We start from the raw sequence: 18,666 nt of genomic DNA, 5'->3' as shown, positions 1-18,666 counted from the left end.
GCTGAATTCCGAGCTTCTTCCTTTACCTCTGACATGGGTGGGGTGGGGTGAAGAGTGGAAGTTTCAGCCAAACGGAGCTTCCATTCACACCGCGACTGGAGTCAAAAATTGGTTCCTAACAAATAATGTGGATGTTTTACCATGGCCAGCCAAAAGTCCTGACCTTAATATAGTGGAAAACATCTGGGCAATGCTAGTTCGTCGAGTTTATGCTGATGGAAGGCAATTTGATTCGCAAACTCAGCTTCGAGAAGCATTGAATGACTCGTGGGACAATTTTTGTCAAACTGAAATTCAAACTTTATACAATTCACTTCCAAACAGAATATTTCAAGTTATAAAGGCCAATGGGAAGACCATTCCTTATTAAAGTCACTATTTTTTCATTCATTATAATGCTGTCCTTCTACTTTTTTTACAAAGTTTCAAAAAAGAGAAACTATTTTTGTTGCTATTAATATTTTATGTTTGAACATTATAATTCTGATGTTAAAATTGTATTTTTGAAATATTTGTTAAATGTTTCTAATTAAAAAAATTAATAAAAATAAAATATTTTTCGGTTATTGTTACAAAATCAAGTGTCCTTCTACTTTTTTTACGCAGTGTAAATGTTTTATTTATTAAAATAATTTTTATTTTTCGATCTGTTACATTTTATGGTTTGAGCTATATATAGGTGAAATGAAAATTAAATTTTTCCATTATATTTTAAACTTATCCTGTTTTTTCTAACATTGAAATTTTTGAAAGATTTTCGTTAAATAAGCGGTTTCTTTAAAAAAAAAAAAAAAACTTAAGGTAATGAGTTACATTTTTTGTTCTCACAGTGTCCTTTCAAGTACGTTTTAGCTATCTGGTACTATAAAAAATGTTTATGTATCATTTTTTTAAAAAAAAATTGTCTGCGAACCTAGTCGGATACCTTAAAGCGTTAGAGGCCAGGTAATTTAAAATTAATTATTTTTTTTTTTTTATTTTATGATGTAAAGATATGCATAAATTTCTTGCTAAGAAAACTAAACGGCATATGCACTTGAAAAGTCGATGACCATATCTGACAAAATGTATATGTTTTTTAACAAAATTCTTGATTTTAGGGTTTTAAACATTGTCACGTAGATGAAGTTAGCGAAGATAAACCGTGTGTTAACTAAAGTCAAAGATAACATTCGCTAATCTCAGCTCGAGACTTTATTCAAGGAACTAACATCTGTTTTTATCCACAAGACGAAATGACTCGAACCTTCCAGATTCAGAAATAATAAGAACATTCTTGAACAAATGAGAAAAAAACAGAAAGTAAATAAGTTGCAAGACAATTTTTAGGCAACTTGCCTGCAGTTAGACACGAACTTGCGATCTATTGCTTTCAGTTCATAGCATTTAACTAATGAGCCATTCAGTTCACGCCACGTTAGAACAAATTTCGTTACAATATTAATTGAATAAAAATTCAATAATTAGGAAAATTTTATATAATTGTAAACAATGTATTGTGAAATGAAGAACTAAATCCATCCTAATTTTTCACTTTGTTTTTCACAATGTTCAATTTTTAATGTTTTTCGTTTGTTATTTTTCATGTTATTGTTTTACATAGCGGCACCAAAATAAATTTTATTTCTCTTAAAACTGAAATGGTATTCTATAAATTGAAGCTTTATTAGAAAGCTAGAAATTGCTCAAATTTTAGAGATAACATCAACATACAACATTTTAATGAAATATTTTTTTTTAAAAAAATTACTATTCATTCTCTGAGCTTTCTCAAACATATTGATTGGTTGTTCATCAACATATTAATAGTATATTTCATAATAAATAAAAATCAATTAATTGATTTCGAAACCCACCCTCCTGTTCATAGATTAATTGAACAGGAGGGTTTCAGAATCGAGACCCCATTACACCGAAGAACCGTCGTGAAGCGGGTCTGGTGCACGTTAAATCCATCGAGACCAAACTTCCCCCAGTGGGTAAGGTATTGAAGCTTGGAAAGGGGTCTTCCAGCTCAGGTGTCGTCCTCGCCATCTGTCCGCTGTTCAAAATTACGTGGTCAGTCACAAAATAGCCCTAGTGTTGCTGTGAAAATACGGGACTTATTATAACTAAACCAAAATTATTTAGACGTCGCATTCTCAGTGCTCAAAGAATTATGTGTACGTTGAGAGCTCCAGTATTCTTGTTAAAAAGTTTAGTGAGAAGAATGTAATATAATATCTGGGAAGAGCCATTTGTACTTTAGTGAAGTTCTCTTGCTGATTGTGGGATGTGTGGGAAACTTAACATTAATGTATTAAATATTAGGTATATATAATGCGATTTAACGAATAGACAATATATTAAAGATTAGAAAAGACAAACAGGATCTCATCTTAGGCTATCGACGAATGATAGTCACGTGATAAGCATAAATGCGCATTTCATCTAAATATGCAATTAAATGCTGCATTGTATCATACATGAATTTATTACACTGAAGAGCTAGTAAAATGTATAGCAGGCCGTATGCAAATAATGGAAGTGTTTAACCAATCAGCGTAACGCGATGAAGTCGACAATGCGTATATAAGGCAACATGTATCGGAGGAGGCTATTAAACTGACCCCTGCTATTACAATGGCAGGTTATCAAGATTTAAATGATTTTCAATGGGGACTAATCGTCGGCGGCCGAGAGATGGGGCACAGCATTACCGAAGAAGGGATGACATTTGGATTTTCAAGCGTATACCGCAAATATCAGGTTTCTGCTAAAACTTCAAATCTCCGACAGAGGTGCTGCCGGAAAAATATCTTGACAAAATAGGATCGTCGACGACTGAAAAGAATCGTTACACGAGATAAATGTTCAACACTTCCTCTAATTTCTACGGATTTGAAAGCAGGACGATCAACAAGTGTCAGCTGTGCAACGTACCCTAAAGTCATGTTCCAACGACCCATGAGCCTGCATACAAGGCACCCTCTCTTACACCTCTCTTGAGGTTTTCGGGGTTCTTTGATATCTGTCCAGTTTACTGTCAAATTGTCTATAAACCGGACAAAGCTTTGTGATTTGCCTGGGCTCGCTAACACCGGCATTGGGATGAAATAATTGGGAAAATGTTGTCTAGTCTGACGATTCACGTTTCCAATTGTATCGGGCGGACGGCCTTGTACGAGTGTGACCATCCGTACACCATGAATCCATGGATCCCCCATGCCTACAAGGAACTGTTCAAGCTGGTGGAGGATATGTGTCGGTATGGGACGTGTGCAGTTGGCATGAAATGGAACAGTTAATACGTCTAGACTCGATAACGACAAATCAACGGTATTAACATCCTTTCTAACTACCTGCATCCATTCATGTCCTGTGCGAACGTTGATAATTCCAGGAAGATAATGTGCCAACTCACAAGTCTACAGTAGCTACCAAGTGGCTTGAGGAGCAATCTTGTTCCATCTCTTGGCCACCTAATTCCCCTGGCATGAACATTATTGAATATATCTGGGATTTTTGCAACGTTCTGTGTTTAGGAAATCTCCACTACCTGCTACTCCCATGGCTTTGTGGACTGCCCTGTAGGAATCATGGTGTGAACTGTCTACAGAATATCTTCACATATTAGTTGAATCCATGATACGCCGTGATGCGGCATTTTTGCGTGCTTGTGGGGGCTCTTTACGATATTAGATTGCTGTATCAGTTTTTCTGGCACTTCAGTGTATTTACATTACAGGCTGTTGTGTGGCTATTTTGTACAAAGTTTTTGCGAAAATGTTTCTATTACTGATATTATTTTCCAGTTTAATGTTACGGGCGAAGCCAACTGTCTCTGGCAGAAAACTGAATCTTTACTGAACTAATAGAAATTCAAAGAGAATATTTTAAGCTTTTGTCCTACTACGAGGGGTAATGTTTTAAACCTAAATCCCTTCACAGTTCATTGGTATGCTATTTTTACTATTCCCTCATAAAAAAGACAATGTAATAAATAAGTAAAATGAATTAAATATATTACAAATTTATACCATAAAAATTTATTACAGTTTAAAATAAAAACTGTAAGAATGCTTAAAATAAAATGGAATATTATTTAAAAAAATTGGACTAAGATTTAAAATAGTTAATAAGATTGAAATTCTAATATAAATATATAATTATACAACCAATAATATTAAAAATTCAAGTAAGATGTTACTTCAAACACAAAAGAAATTGAGTGATTTTGAATTACTTACAAATCTTTCAAAAAGGGAATTGAATTGGATCATTTTCATCATGTATACATATACACGCCATTGAGTTTGTGTTACTATACTATGAGAATGTAACGTGCTACAAATTTAAATAGATCAGAAAGCCATAGTATTAGATTTTCAAAGAATTAATGCAATTTTTTTAACTGATAATAATTTACAATATGAGAACAATATTTCAATTTGAAGAAAGGAGAAGTTTAGATAAATACAAAGAAATATTTCCAAAAATTACATAAGAAACGTAATTAATCTGATTGTTTAAACTTTTCTTTCTGAGTAAACACAAAATATAAAAAAATATTAAAAATTAATTAAATTCGGATTTGTAAATTAGTTTTGAATTTACACAAAAAGAAAAGTTTATTCAATCAAAATATTTATGTGTTTATGCGTAATTTTTGGGAATATTTACATGTATTTACCAAAAATCTGTTCGTTACTTTGTGTTCCTTTTATTCTCATAAGATTAGAAATTCCGAAGCTAAATAATAAAAATGGTAGTCAGGAAATTCGAATGCAGAGATGCACTATTGTCATTCTGGATTTTGAGATTAAAAATAAGTAATAACTCTTTTTTTATCATTTAAATCCTGCAAGTATGAAAACCAATATTTTCGGCGTTGATTGCCAATCTACAAATATGTGTTCTTCAACATTTTTAATTATTTGGTATCCAGTTTTCATCTTTTTTAATAAGATATTTGCTATACTTTTAAAGTTAGCCTTTTACTAAGAGGAAATCCATAGGATTACTTTCATCCTTAAAGAAAGCGAACTTTTATTTCATTAATAAATATTTTATAATTACTGATTTTTACTCATTAAATTGAAAATTTATTAATAAATCATTTATTTAACCCGCAACTGGAGACATGAATTTCCACACGCTACAAGAGGCATGGAGACAAAATGATTCCTTTGTTATTTTTCATTTTGTCTTTTGTAAACAGCATAGGAATTTATTTTGGAAACATAATACATTCTGAAAATCGTGTTGTTATCAAAAATATTAAAATTATTAATATTAAAAATTTTAAATGCAAACCTAAAGTATCATATAAAGAATATTTACTTAGCTTAGATATTACGGAATTGAAATTAATGTTAAAAACTGTTAGAATTATTAACATTAGTGTAATTCCGTAATATCGAAGCTAAGTAAATATTCTTTACATGATACTTTCTTAATAAATATTTTAAAGTAAAATTTTTAAAATAATGTATTCTTTATTCTTGTTTGTTAAACTGTTACAATTTAACAAACAAGAATAAAGCATTCATCATTTAAAAAGTGTTACGTTAAGAATATTTCTTTATTCCTTTTGCATTATTCAAATTAGAAGCAGTTTCAAAGATGTGGAGTCAATGACTCCATAAACAACAACAACAAAAAAAAACCTCTGAAAAAGAGCACGTGTTTTTGAAAGAACAACTTCAATGTACAGAGTAGATGCTTGCATTACAAGACAAATTACCGCAGGATAATCAGAGCTAGGAACAACGCGGAAACATTTTGACTAACCGAGTTACATGTTAAGCCAAACTGGGCTCTATTGTTGCCATTCTTTAAAAATGCAAAAATAGATTAATTTTTGAAATTATTTGCATTTCTATCCCACTATCTTGTCTGTAAAATTCGTCTCATTAGCGTAAAGGTTATAGAAAATTAAAAACTTTCCAAGATTCAGCAAAGCAGTTGCGGAGTCAATAAATTGAACGTCTATCAAAATTTGAGCCACTCAAAAATTTATGCTTTAAAGTAAACATTCATTACTTGTTCTGTATATAATTAACTTGTTTACCGGGTATAACTAATATTCAATTCGTTCTGCATTGAAACATTTCGTCATACCCAGTTAACATGTTAAATTGAAGCTTTCAAGCATGAGCATTTTATTAGTTAACTTTCGAACTACAATGTTAAGGAAAGAAAAAAAAGTTTAATTTTGCAGTCATTTCTTCAGAAGTTTATTTTGAATTTTCCAGAACAGTGTGAAGGAAAATATTAATTTATGGGTGGGACATCGCATAAGACAATTTATTTGATTTATGGCTGCATCGATTCACTTGTTCCAATAGAATTCCACTTTAGGGAGATGACAGGGGAAAATTTAAGAGTATTTTATAAAGAAAATTTTAAAAAAAAACGTACATTTCTGTCTTAAAATTAAAAAACAAATTAGACAGTTTTATGCTTTTCTTTAATGGATACAGTAATATTAATTGATTCAAAAGAAAACCCCTTGGATTAAATTAGCAATGTTCAAAACTTTATATAATTTATTGACGAGTTCTTTTTAATCTTTTAGAAGGATTAAATTTCTTCATTTATTATGATGAAATTAGCAAAGTGTTTTACAGCATACTCCCGAGTATCCAGTCTAATATGGAGGATTAAGTCAGTTAGTTAGTTGAAGTTTAACGTCTCATTTAAAGCAACACTAATTAATTTTGTAAATTAATTTGTAATTTTGAACCGCAGTCAGATGACGAGGACAACACCCGACCTGGCACCCCCTCTCCAAGATTACTTACCACACCAGCGAGAGGACGTTTGGTCCCGACGGATTTAGTGTGCACCAGACCGTTCTAACACGACGGCTCTTTAGTGCAATCGGTTGTCGAACCTGAAGTCGTTCCGGTTCCGAAGTCGAGATCATGCCACCGCGGCCCGTAATGTGGCGGAAAGGCAGGTCGGATAACAAAAAAGATGGACAGACCAAATTTCTATGAATCCATGTCCTTTGCCAACAATACCAGAAGACGAAGTTTTTATACCAAAACTTACTGTTATAATACATATTTTCTCACTTCTTGTTGAGTACTAAACTCACCATTTATCTCAGGCCACTTAGAATATCAACTTGGCCCTATGAATCATAGAAGACGTTGACGGTAATGTGTCGATTTAAAATAGGAGACTCTGTACTGATAATTCATATATGCTTATATAGTGCACTGCATTTTTCAAGAATTTATTAGATAAAAAATAAATTAACGGGTTATAAACTATTCTCATTTTAACATAAACTCTGTAATAAGTAACTTAAATGCAGGAAATATAAACAAAGCATTAATATAAATCATATACTTAATTCTTAAGAAAATTTACTTAAACTGATTTTATTTTTCAGTGATAAATGATACACAGATATGAAATGATAACACTAAGATAATAGTGAAAAATTATAGCTATTAGTTTTTGAAAACCTAGGCCGTATAGTACGGAAACCGGATAGTCACGAACCGGATACTCAGGAGTGCACCGGTTCATTTTTCAAAAACTGTTAAGTGTGCAAAAAATATCCAAAAGCAATATTTACTTGAACTCGAAATTTCAACACATTTTGTTGTAGTTCCCACGAAACTATCTCGTATTTTAGATCTTTTCCCCCTGCTTACGGATAAAATTTTGGTAAACCCATGAATAACTCCCATGGCATGTATAAACGACAGTTATGAAATATAGAGCTCTGCTGCATTTTTACTGAATCCATCGGGGTAAGATGTATTTTGGACATATTTTTGCTGGTATATTAACAACGAAATTTGATATAAAACTGCAGATGTAATCACAATTTATAATAATAAATTTCATTGCTTTAAGTCATTTCGCTTATAAGTTATTGCGTTTTGCATGCATGCAAAAGTCTTCTTTTCTTTGGCTCACTGACTGACTTGGCAAAAACGTGAACCATAATCAGAGCATTTCTAATGATATTTTGCAGCTCCATTCATTAGCAAAGGCAAGCATAACAATGATAACAGCAAAGATAACAACAATAATTAACTCATAACTGGGAAGGTGAAAATTTAGGACTAGGGAGGAGCGGTCTACGTGACCCAATTGTCTTTATACTCAGTTTAAATTTTCTGATGAAAATATTAGTATGAAAATCAGCCAATGAATTCTGCAAATACTTTTCTTTTCATATAAATATGTTTCAGATATTTTTCAAAATATATTATCATTGAAAAAAAATTATTGCGTTTGAGGAGACATTTTCTTTACAAATTACATGTTAGAACAAAATATTTTCTTGGAAAAAACATATTACTTTTCGCTTTTAAAATAATATTAATTTTTACATTATACAAAGGTACATAGAAAGCAATATAATGAAAAATTCAACAATTATATGAAAAATAAAAAAAATAAATTGACAATGGTTAAAAATGGACCATATCGGAATCATTTCTACCCAGAAACACGAGAGCATTCGTGGCGTGGGTTTCGAGGGCATTTTAATTATGCAGTTAAAGTACTAGTTTAAAAATCAGCGTGTAAATTCTGCAGATATTTTCTTAGATATATTAATATATTTTAGAAATTTTTCAAAATGCATTATCACTAAAAATAATAATTATATTTGAACAAACATATCAGAATCAGTTGAATGCGAACTTTCATCGAAAAACTCTTCTGTACAATTATTTTTATCACTGAAATCACTTTCTGCTTCATTTAAAAGTCTCTGGAATTCTTCATTTGGGGATTAGTAGGTTGGATGATATTTCGAGGACCAAGTTTTAGAGCCATCTGAATCTACTTAAAGGGGTCCGGGACACATTTTGAAAAAAAATTTATTAATTAATTTAAAATTTTGAAATTTTTTGTACTGATCAACCATCTTATTAATAAGCAAAATCACAACACAAAAGTTTTCAATAATTTTTTTTAAACTTAAAATTTAATTTTTTTTAAAAGAAAAAGTGACGTTGTTTTAAATCGATATAACTCAAAATATTTTTGATCAATTTTCAAATTTTTTTCATTAAATCAAACACAAATATATATTCTTTCATTTTGATTCGGCAATTTAGAAAATATTAATTTTTAAAAAAATTAAAAAAATTTGAAAAAATATTGTTTTTTTTTTTTTTAAATTCATATCTTGAAAAGTAAAAAAAAATTTCTAATTTGCTGAATCAAAATTAAGGGAAACAGTTTGAAAAGTATGTGTTTCAAATTTCAGACCTCTATCTTTATATGATCTGGACTTATATCAATTTGATCACAAGAAATAATGAAAAAACGCAACATGGTTAAAAATGCGTTTAAAGTTTAAAAATAAAATTTATAAGAATTAAAACTATTTAAATACATTTAAAAGCTTCAAGATGCATAAGAGACACCTCCCTTCCTCACAAGTGTTTATTTTAATTTAATTTTGAGCAGAAAAACTTTTGAGCAGAAAATTAAAAAGCACGTTGTCTCGTGAAATGTAAGCACAGAGGTTCTAATAAACACTGAATCTCTTCGTTTCACTTCATTATTGAAGGAGTTGAGTTGCATACAAACTAAATGTAGGATTTAAAATAAATTCTTTAAAAATTTATTTAAAAAAAAATCAAAAATTAAGCTAAAACAGTGCCGGGAAATGTATGTTTACATTTAGAGATGAAGTTGCCATGGCAACGCCTTTTTGCCAGTTGGAATTCCAAAGCAGTGGTCAACAAAAATTATGATATCTCTCGTTCTAATTAAGACAGAAACCTGATTTAAATGTTATTTTAAGCAGAAAAGCATGCATAATTTTTTCAGCTAAAAAAAAATTTTGACGATTTTTGTGTCCCAGAGCCCCTTAAAAAAATGCAAGTGTAGTGAATGTAACGAAAAAATGTCAAGAAATTCTGAAACGCTACCGGGCCAAAACATTCGTCTGAGCTAAAAATAGAATAGGGTGACCAAAAGTCCATCTTTAGACATTGCACCTCCCCAGTTACTTGTTAAATTTGAAATGTTAGCTTCTTTGCAAAACACCGGTCATTAGCCACTATGAGCTGCTTCTGTCTTCTTTTAATATATTTTTTTAATCAACACCTACATTTACACCATACTGTAAAGGGGTCACATGTTCTCTGTAACTGAGGATATGGTGTGGTATTAAGTTTTAAATATCATATGGCTTACGCTAAATTTAAATTCCACGAAAAATAAACTCTGGTTCTGGTGTTTAAAAATCAACAGCAGCATCAAAAAAAGAAAAAAAAATGAAAGTAAGAGAAAAATAAAGAAAAAAAAAACCTTAATCTGCCTCAGGAATTCTCCCACCATTAAAAATTCCGAAAATTTGCAATCCGTTTCACAAAAAGAAGTCCCAGGAGAATCTCCATTATCAGTCCTGTCACCAGCTGCAGAGGAAAATGCAGATGATCGTCGGCTGGGAGAAAATCGTCTGCACATGTAAAATATAAGTCGTCTTTTAAGATAAACAAACTTTTCTTATTTTGAGAATATTCTTTCCAAAGAAATATGCTATTTCTCTTTTCTTATTTCTTAACGGGAAATAATTTTTTTGTGTATCTACGCTTAATATATGCTAGTGTCTTTATTTTTACTGTCTCGAATATAATTTGCTTCTCTGTCTTACATAATAACTGTCGTAAATTCTTCACTTTTACATAATAAACGTATTTCCTTGTTTCAGAGAGTAGAAACATGGTGTTTTACGTTGTGAAAATCTTTATATAAATATGCAATGCTTATTATTACTTAACACAGCGTTTCTCAACCTTTCAGTAGTCGTGGCCCATTTTTCTATCATAATTTTCATCCCCCCCGGTTTACAATAAAAAGTATACAGCGATAATGTATATTGAGTATTTTGTTTTCTGTTTTTAAATTATTTTTTACTAATTTGCCAATAAAAGAGTAAAATCGAGCCAACATTGGTGATAAACCACATCTGGCATTTTGCAATGTGGGCAGTGAATAGATGAAGCGAATGAAAGCGGGGAAAATTTAAATATTATATTTGAAATGAGAGCCAAATAGGGAGATAACGTTGAAAGAATATGAAAGTAGAAAAATTCTTTAATGAAAGTTAACCTAGACGTGGTGAGCTAAATTTAGAAACTAGGAATATATTTTTTCAAATAATAAAATAAATAAAACAGAAGCATGACTAAAAAGAGAAAAAAATAAGTAATGTTTCTGGAAGAGAATCCACGCGACCGATGCCGTCTCGAGCATGCGCATATGTTTTCTCTTAGGAAGAAGGAAAATGTTTGATAACGCAAGTTTCAATTCCAGCCAGGCTCATTCGAGTCGATCCTTCTATCGTTATCGAATATATGGTGAATATGTATGTTATATATGTTTTCGTGTTAATTGCAATTCACCATATTAAATATTTATGGCAGAATATTTATGCAGATTCATGGATAAATTTTTAAGCGGAAGTAAGCGAGCATTAGACGACAGTCAATCATCAAAAAGTACGCAGACGAGCGTGGTTCCGAAAATATTCTCAAGAATGTTTAAATTTCGGGTTTACCAGTACTGAAGTAAATGAAGAAAGGCCCCTGTGTATCATTTACTCAAAAATGTTGGTCATGGGCAGCATGAAACCTAATAATCGACATTTGGAAACGCTTCATAGTGAGTATGTCAACAAACCCAGAGAATTCTTCGAATTAAAATTAAAATCATATAAAAAGCAAAAATCATTTTTTAATGAAATTTTGTCTGTGAATAAAAAATCTTTAATTGAATCTTACAAAGTTTTATATAAAATAGCCAGATGTAAAAAACTTCACACCATTGGTGAAGAACTTAATTGAGATTGTAGAAACTATGTTTAGAGATAATTTTTCAAAACAATTGCAGTCCGCACCTGTTTCAAATGATACTGTTGCTCGTCGAATTGGTGATATAGCTGAAGATGTACAGTGTCGCCTTTTTTCGAAATTGCGTGACAAATTGTTTTCAATACAGCTTGATGAAGCAACAGATAGTAATAAAAATGCTCATTTAATTGCTTATGTTCGATTTTATGATAATATGTCAGTAGTAGAACTACTTTTCTGCAAACCAATAGAACTCAAAACAACAGTCCTTGCATTATTTTCTATTTTAAATGATTTTATGAACTAGGCAAACATAGAATGGAAAAATTGCGTCGGAATATGCACCGGTGGTGCTCGTTCAATTTCCTGAAGATTCCAAGGTATTCAAGCACTTGTAAAACAAAAATCGCCTCAGTGGGTCTGGAGACATTGCATGATCCACTGAGAAGCTTTGGCTTCGAAAGAAATGAGTCCTGGTCTTAATATTGTGTTAACTACGGTTGTAACCGTAGTAAATTATATAAAAATCAGACCCCCTGAAATCGAGAATCTTTTCCGCACTTTGTAAAGACATGGGTTCAGTACAATCAGATTTACTATTTTATTGCGAGGCAAGATGGTTTTCACATGGGAAATTTTTGCAATGTATTTATGAATTAAAAGAAGAAATCGCCATTTTCCTAGAAGAAAACATACAGGAGGCCGATAATTTTCACGATGGTTTATTTGTGATGAAATTGAGTTACTTGGTCGACATATTCGAGAAATTAAATAACTTGAATCTTCAACTCTGAGGAGGAAGTACACACATCTTGGATAGGAGTAATAAAGATAATGCTTCTTGTGGAAAATTGGAATTGTGGAGCAGACATTTAAAGCAAAGAAATCTAACAATGTTTGCTAAGGTGGATGATTGCACTAAAACTTACAAAGCTGAAGAAGAACATGTAAAAGTAGTTTTTGTAACCACTGAAAATCATTTGGCCATGCTGGCAAAGAATTTTAAAAAGTATTTTCCTGCTGACGACAAACTGATAGCAAGTTACGAGTGAGTTAAGTATCCATTTCATAAGACTCCCGAAGGCTCTCAATTGATGACGAAGAAAAATTCATAGACTTCACGACAAGTGGCGAAACTAGAAGACAATTTAGAAATAAATTATTATTTGAATTTTAGGCCCGGAGTAGAGGATGATTTTGATTGCACTAATAACAAGGGCATTTCGCATTCTATCACTATTTTCAACATCCTACCTTTGAGAAACTGGATTTTCTGCTGTGGCTACTTTGAAGAAAAAATATAGATCTCGGCAGAACTGAGAGTGGCTATTTCTAATATTAAGACTTCCTTCGAAAAACTTTGCTCTGCAAGACAGGCCCTAGGAAGTCACTAATAATTATTAAATTTATTTTAATTTAGTATGTTTTGATTTAATAAGTTGTTTCAGTTTAATAAGTTATTAAATAAGTCGAAATGTATTTTGCTTTCTATGTGTATTTGTGCTTTCCTTTCAGTCAGTTAATCAATTTTTTTTAAATAATATTTTCTCTTGAATATTCTCGTGCCCCCATAGGGGGGTGCGCCCCACAGGTTGAGAATCGCTGACTAAACATATAAATTTAGAATGAGGTTTTTAGGGGAAAAAATCATCTTCCACTAAGGAAAAATAATATTTTAAAAAATAAATCTATGTTCTAAATTTTTAACGTTTATTTAACTTATTTCTTCTTGATCAAATCTTAATTTAAAAAAAACTGAGTGTCTGATATTTAAAAGAAAATAAATATAAATAGTAAAAAGAAAATAATAAAAAAAATTATCCGCATCTTTTTTGTTTATTGAATCTTCCGACAATATATTAATTAAATTAATATCACAAAATTACGCATCCAAAAATGTTGAAAACATACCAAAGCATTTACCAGATGGGTGCATGCATGTGTTGTATCTTTTATTATGTTGTATCATTTCACAGATTCTCACTTATAATTTTTCAGATTTTCAATTTTTATTTTTTCAGATTCTATTGTTGGATTGATGATTTTTTTATTTAAAAAATAATAATTATCACGTTATAAAATTCTACTACCTTAAGCATATAATCCATTAATGATGTAATTTTAATGACTATATTATGATCAATACAGAATAATGCTGGGTACTTTCTCCTTGAAAGTGAGCATTTAAAATGCATCCTCTTGAAATAGTAAAAAATGTTATCAATATTGAAAATGTTGTGAAAAAATGTTTTGAAAACGAAACAACAAGCTTAGGTTAAAAGAATGAAAGAGCATCGATTAACTGTAGAATGCATGACTTCTTATTTTTTTACAAAATAAATGTGTTTGTTTTGTATGTATGCATAGAATTAGGGGAAAATATTAAAATATATATATATTTATTCTTTCGTGAATTTTTTTTAAATTTTAATATGCCATATGGATACATTAGAAATTAAAGTATACTCCAGTAACACAAACCACTTTATAATAATTCTGTAATATAAATAAAAAACCCTTTTTATCAATATATTTTTTGCAATGAAAAAGAGAAATATTTTGACGGTATTATTAAAGGTAGAACTATTCATACATCGACCATCTTGATATTTTTTGATATACTTTATTTTATTCAAGTTTCCAGTTTCAATCTAATTCTAGAACCTCTATTGCTTTATATAGGTCTCTTCTACAAATTTTTATCAAAAAGCATTTAAAAAAGGATTTCAAAACACTCATTGTTGCCCTTTAGAACAGTCATTTGAATCTCAATAAATGAAAATGAAAACTTGTGGACAAAAGGCTACACGATGCACTGTAGGGTTAAATTGTACAAAGATTTCAAAACTGTCGATTCGAATCAAATTCAGTTTCAACTGTTTAGTTTTAAATACTAAATATAGCTTATTAAAAATTTTAAAATAATGTGCATTGAATCAAACATGGAACATTTCATAAAATTAAAAAAAAAAAATATTCCCAAACGTTTAATGAATTGACTAAGATCTGAAATGCTGGGAGTGGAAAAAAAGATAATTCTATGCACAAGCGATAAATCAACTTTTGCTTGCAATTCCCAAGAGTCAGATTGAAATTTCAAAAAATAAGAGAGTGAACTAAAGTGGAATGCTGAGCTTTAACACTATTCGTTCAAATAAATTTTTTTCTACCTTAGCAGTTTTTTTTTCTTAATCATTTCTTCTTTCTTTACAAATAGGGTGAAATTCGAGCAGTAAAATGTGGACTCGTAAAGTTCAGTCATTTCTTTACTGATTTTTTCACCTTCATTACGAACTCTTATTTTGCCGTTATTTTTTATTTCTGCCTTGTTTTTCTTGATGCGATGCAAATTTTTTTTATCAGTATTAAAAAAAGTGGGGCCTATAAAAAGGGAAGTTGAATCCTTCTTTTGAATTCGTTTCCCCAGAGAGAATTTTATTTCGTCCTTCAGCCAAGTTTCTGATTTCTTTCGAAACATAAAGTGGGGAGAAAAAAAAACATTTAAAAATGGATGGGGATTTTTAATCAACATTTATCGTTAATAAAAATTATAATATACACAAGAAATAATAATTCTTGAAAGATGAGATTATCTTTGTTATATATTGTTACAAATCTGTAATGTTGCTTCCCAGCACAATTAATTCAATCGTTGGAAAGACTATTTTACGATCAGCTCTGTTGGATGCTAATCTTATGCCGAATCAGTGTTCCCAGAGCTTGGCGATAAAATTTCCTACCATTTATCGAATTGGTGACGGATTTGGAGACAAAATTGATAATACTGGAATCTGACAGAATTTTAGTGATAGAGCAAATAGGAACTGAGATATGCTTGATTGTAACAGAACTTTCTCTGCCCTGCTCCGGGAACTATAAAAAGACGGCAGTCTAATCCGAATACAATTGTGGAAAGAATCGCCGAGAGGCCTCTTAGTGCCGTATAGGTTTAGAGCCTCATAGGGAACCAATGGCGAATAGTTATATCAGTCCAGGGAAGCGCAAGCATTGTGTGGACCTCAAGCATTTTGAGATGTGCTCCCAATCCTATTATTTATTATGGAAGCAGAGCAGAATCGTGTATAAATTAGCCAGTCGTGTAGTAGTGAGCCGGCAGTTGGATACAGCTAAAGCGAGGGGACAGTGGAAAATCGCAGGCCTATAAAGAGGCCGTAGATTGTAATTAAGTAGATTCCCTCCTCCTGCTGAATTCTCTCTGGCCTCCTTTTTTGCTGTGGTTGTTACTACTACCGATTTCTAGTTATGGGCTACTGCATGTGTAGTGTGCTGTTGTATATTGCGTGTGTTCGTTTATGTATTCGCGTCTGTGTATTTATTTCTTAGTGGAAAGTCCTGAATTTATCAGGAATAAATAATTTAGATTTATAGAGGGCTGCTTTTCATCGACTAACAAATCGAAAGAATCTAGAGTCCACAACAACAAACATAATTATTCGTATTATAAAAATGAATTTCTAGTCCTTTCTAAGATTATTTTTTGCTTCTTGTTCTGTTTCGATTCATTTATCCTATAAAAACCGCAAGGAAACTTGTACTATCCATAAGAAATTTCAAATTCCCAAAACAAAATACGAGCTTCACAATAAATAACTGAATGAAAGATATTTCTTTTATAAAGTATAACTCAAATAGCGTATTTTCAAACTTTTATGCTTTTTTTATATAGAAAACAATATTAAAAAATGAAAATCTACTCTAATCAATCAAGTAAAAGAAAATTTTTTTTTTAAATTTTTATTTTCTTAAAACTGAGAAATTGCTTATAATGATAACATTTTTTTCATAAAAAGTTTAATTATTATAACTATTCTAAGAATCCATCATGCATATAATACCTTGAAAATTCTTGAAAACAGGCACGTGTAGGAAGTTTCTTAAATAAAAAATCTCATAAATTTCTTTATAGATAGCTTTTTTAACATCTTTCAAGCTTTGAGAAATTACAGCAAAAATGACTTTTCTGAATTAATTATACTAGCCATTGCGTTAAGTTTTTTTTTTCAGTAAAAATAATTCTTTTAATGTGCCTAAAAGTTTCGCTGGAATCAAGTAAGGAAAAAGATAATTACCGAGTCAGGAAAAAAATTGCACTAATTTAAAATAAGACTGTGTAAAAAGAAGGAAAACACGCACTCGTTAGTAAGCTAAGGAAAAATTCCCCTTGTTTGCTAACGACACAGAAATATAAAAGTTCTTTTACTTTTATAAAGATAATCATATTTTTATGAAACAAGAATATGAAAAAAGAAATGCACATGCTATTTCTAAAAATTATGCCTGTTGCATTCAATTGTATTGAAATCTTCTCGCACACAATTTGTAATTATAAATATTTAAACTGATGGAGTGTGTTGTGATTTCTTAAGTATAAGCGGATATTAAATAATGCCATTTTTGACAGAACCTGAAGTTGCAACCTCTTGTCAACTATGAATTTCAGTTTTTTTCAAAGTAGTAAAAGAAAAAAGAATTTACATATTTTTAAAAGATAGATAACGCCAACATAAAAATAACTCACCAATTCGTGAAACGTTTTTTATTGCTATTTCATATTCGTAAATTTTTGCACTTATAAAAAAACAAATTTAAAAGTTTTCCTCGTGAAAAATTGTGTAAATAATCGTTAAACAATATTTTCTGCAAGTTGTTAATAATATTCGAGAATGTTACAATTTTTATTTCTTATTTCCCAAGCTTGTGCAAATGGTTCTGACAAATGATATTCTGTACATAGGGTGTTTTTCTAAAAGTTTTAGCGAAAATGTAATTGACTAATACGATTAAAAAAAAGATCTTTTCATAAAAAGAATGTGTGGTAGTTAGAACTTGAAATGGCAAAGGGCATTGTTAACTTCTGCAGACATAAAATATTCGAAAATTGGTATGGCATATACAAAAGGTATCAGTTTATTGGGCAAAATTTATTGCATATCCCAAAGTAATCTCCAAAAATTTTAACCCTTAACTGGGGAGGTGAAATTTTAGGACTTAACTGAGGAGGTGCGGTCTACGGGACCGCATTTCATTTACATTCAAATTAAATTTTTTAATGAATATATTAGTATGAAAAACTGCTAATATATTTTGCAGATATTTTTCTTGATCTATAGATATGTTTTAGAAATTTTTCAAAATATATTATCATTGAAAAAAGTAAATGCGTTGGAACATACATTTTCTTCTCAAATGACATGTTACAATAAATAATATTCTTGAATAAACATATTACTCTTTTATTCAAATAAACATATTACTTTTTTAAATAATATTCATATTAAACATATTTATTTTTTAAATCATATTTATTTTTACAGTATATGAAGGTATATAGAAGACAATATAAGGAAAAATTCAACAATTATATGAAAAATAAAAAAAAATTGACAATGGGCAAAATTGGCCCTTTTTTAATAGGCTTATGTGATTTTCATAGCACGGTTTTCTAGGGCATTTTAAACGTACGGATTAAGAAATAGTATAAAAATCAACCTATAAATTCTGTATATGCATCTCTTGATATATTAATATATTTTATAAATTTTTCAAAATATATTATCACTAGAAAAAATTATTATGTTTGAACAAACATATCAGAATTAGTTGAATGCGAACTTTCATACAAATTCTCCTCTGTACAGTTGCATTTATCACTAAAATCAATTTTCTGCTTCATTTAAAAGTGTCTGGAGCACTGCTTCATAATAGGATCAGTAAATGGGATGATATTTCGGGGCCCAAATTTTTGCCGCCATCTGCTAAGCCTTGTTTATCACTTGTACACTTACAGAGAGGTGTGGTCTTAGAGACCACGTTCAAAGAAATA

Source organism: Argiope bruennichi, chromosome 11, assembly GCF_947563725.1.
Source record: "Argiope bruennichi chromosome 11, qqArgBrue1.1, whole genome shotgun sequence".
Taxonomy (NCBI): domain Eukaryota; kingdom Metazoa; phylum Arthropoda; class Arachnida; order Araneae; family Araneidae; genus Argiope; species Argiope bruennichi.
Note: the sequence above shows the minus strand (reverse complement) of the source record.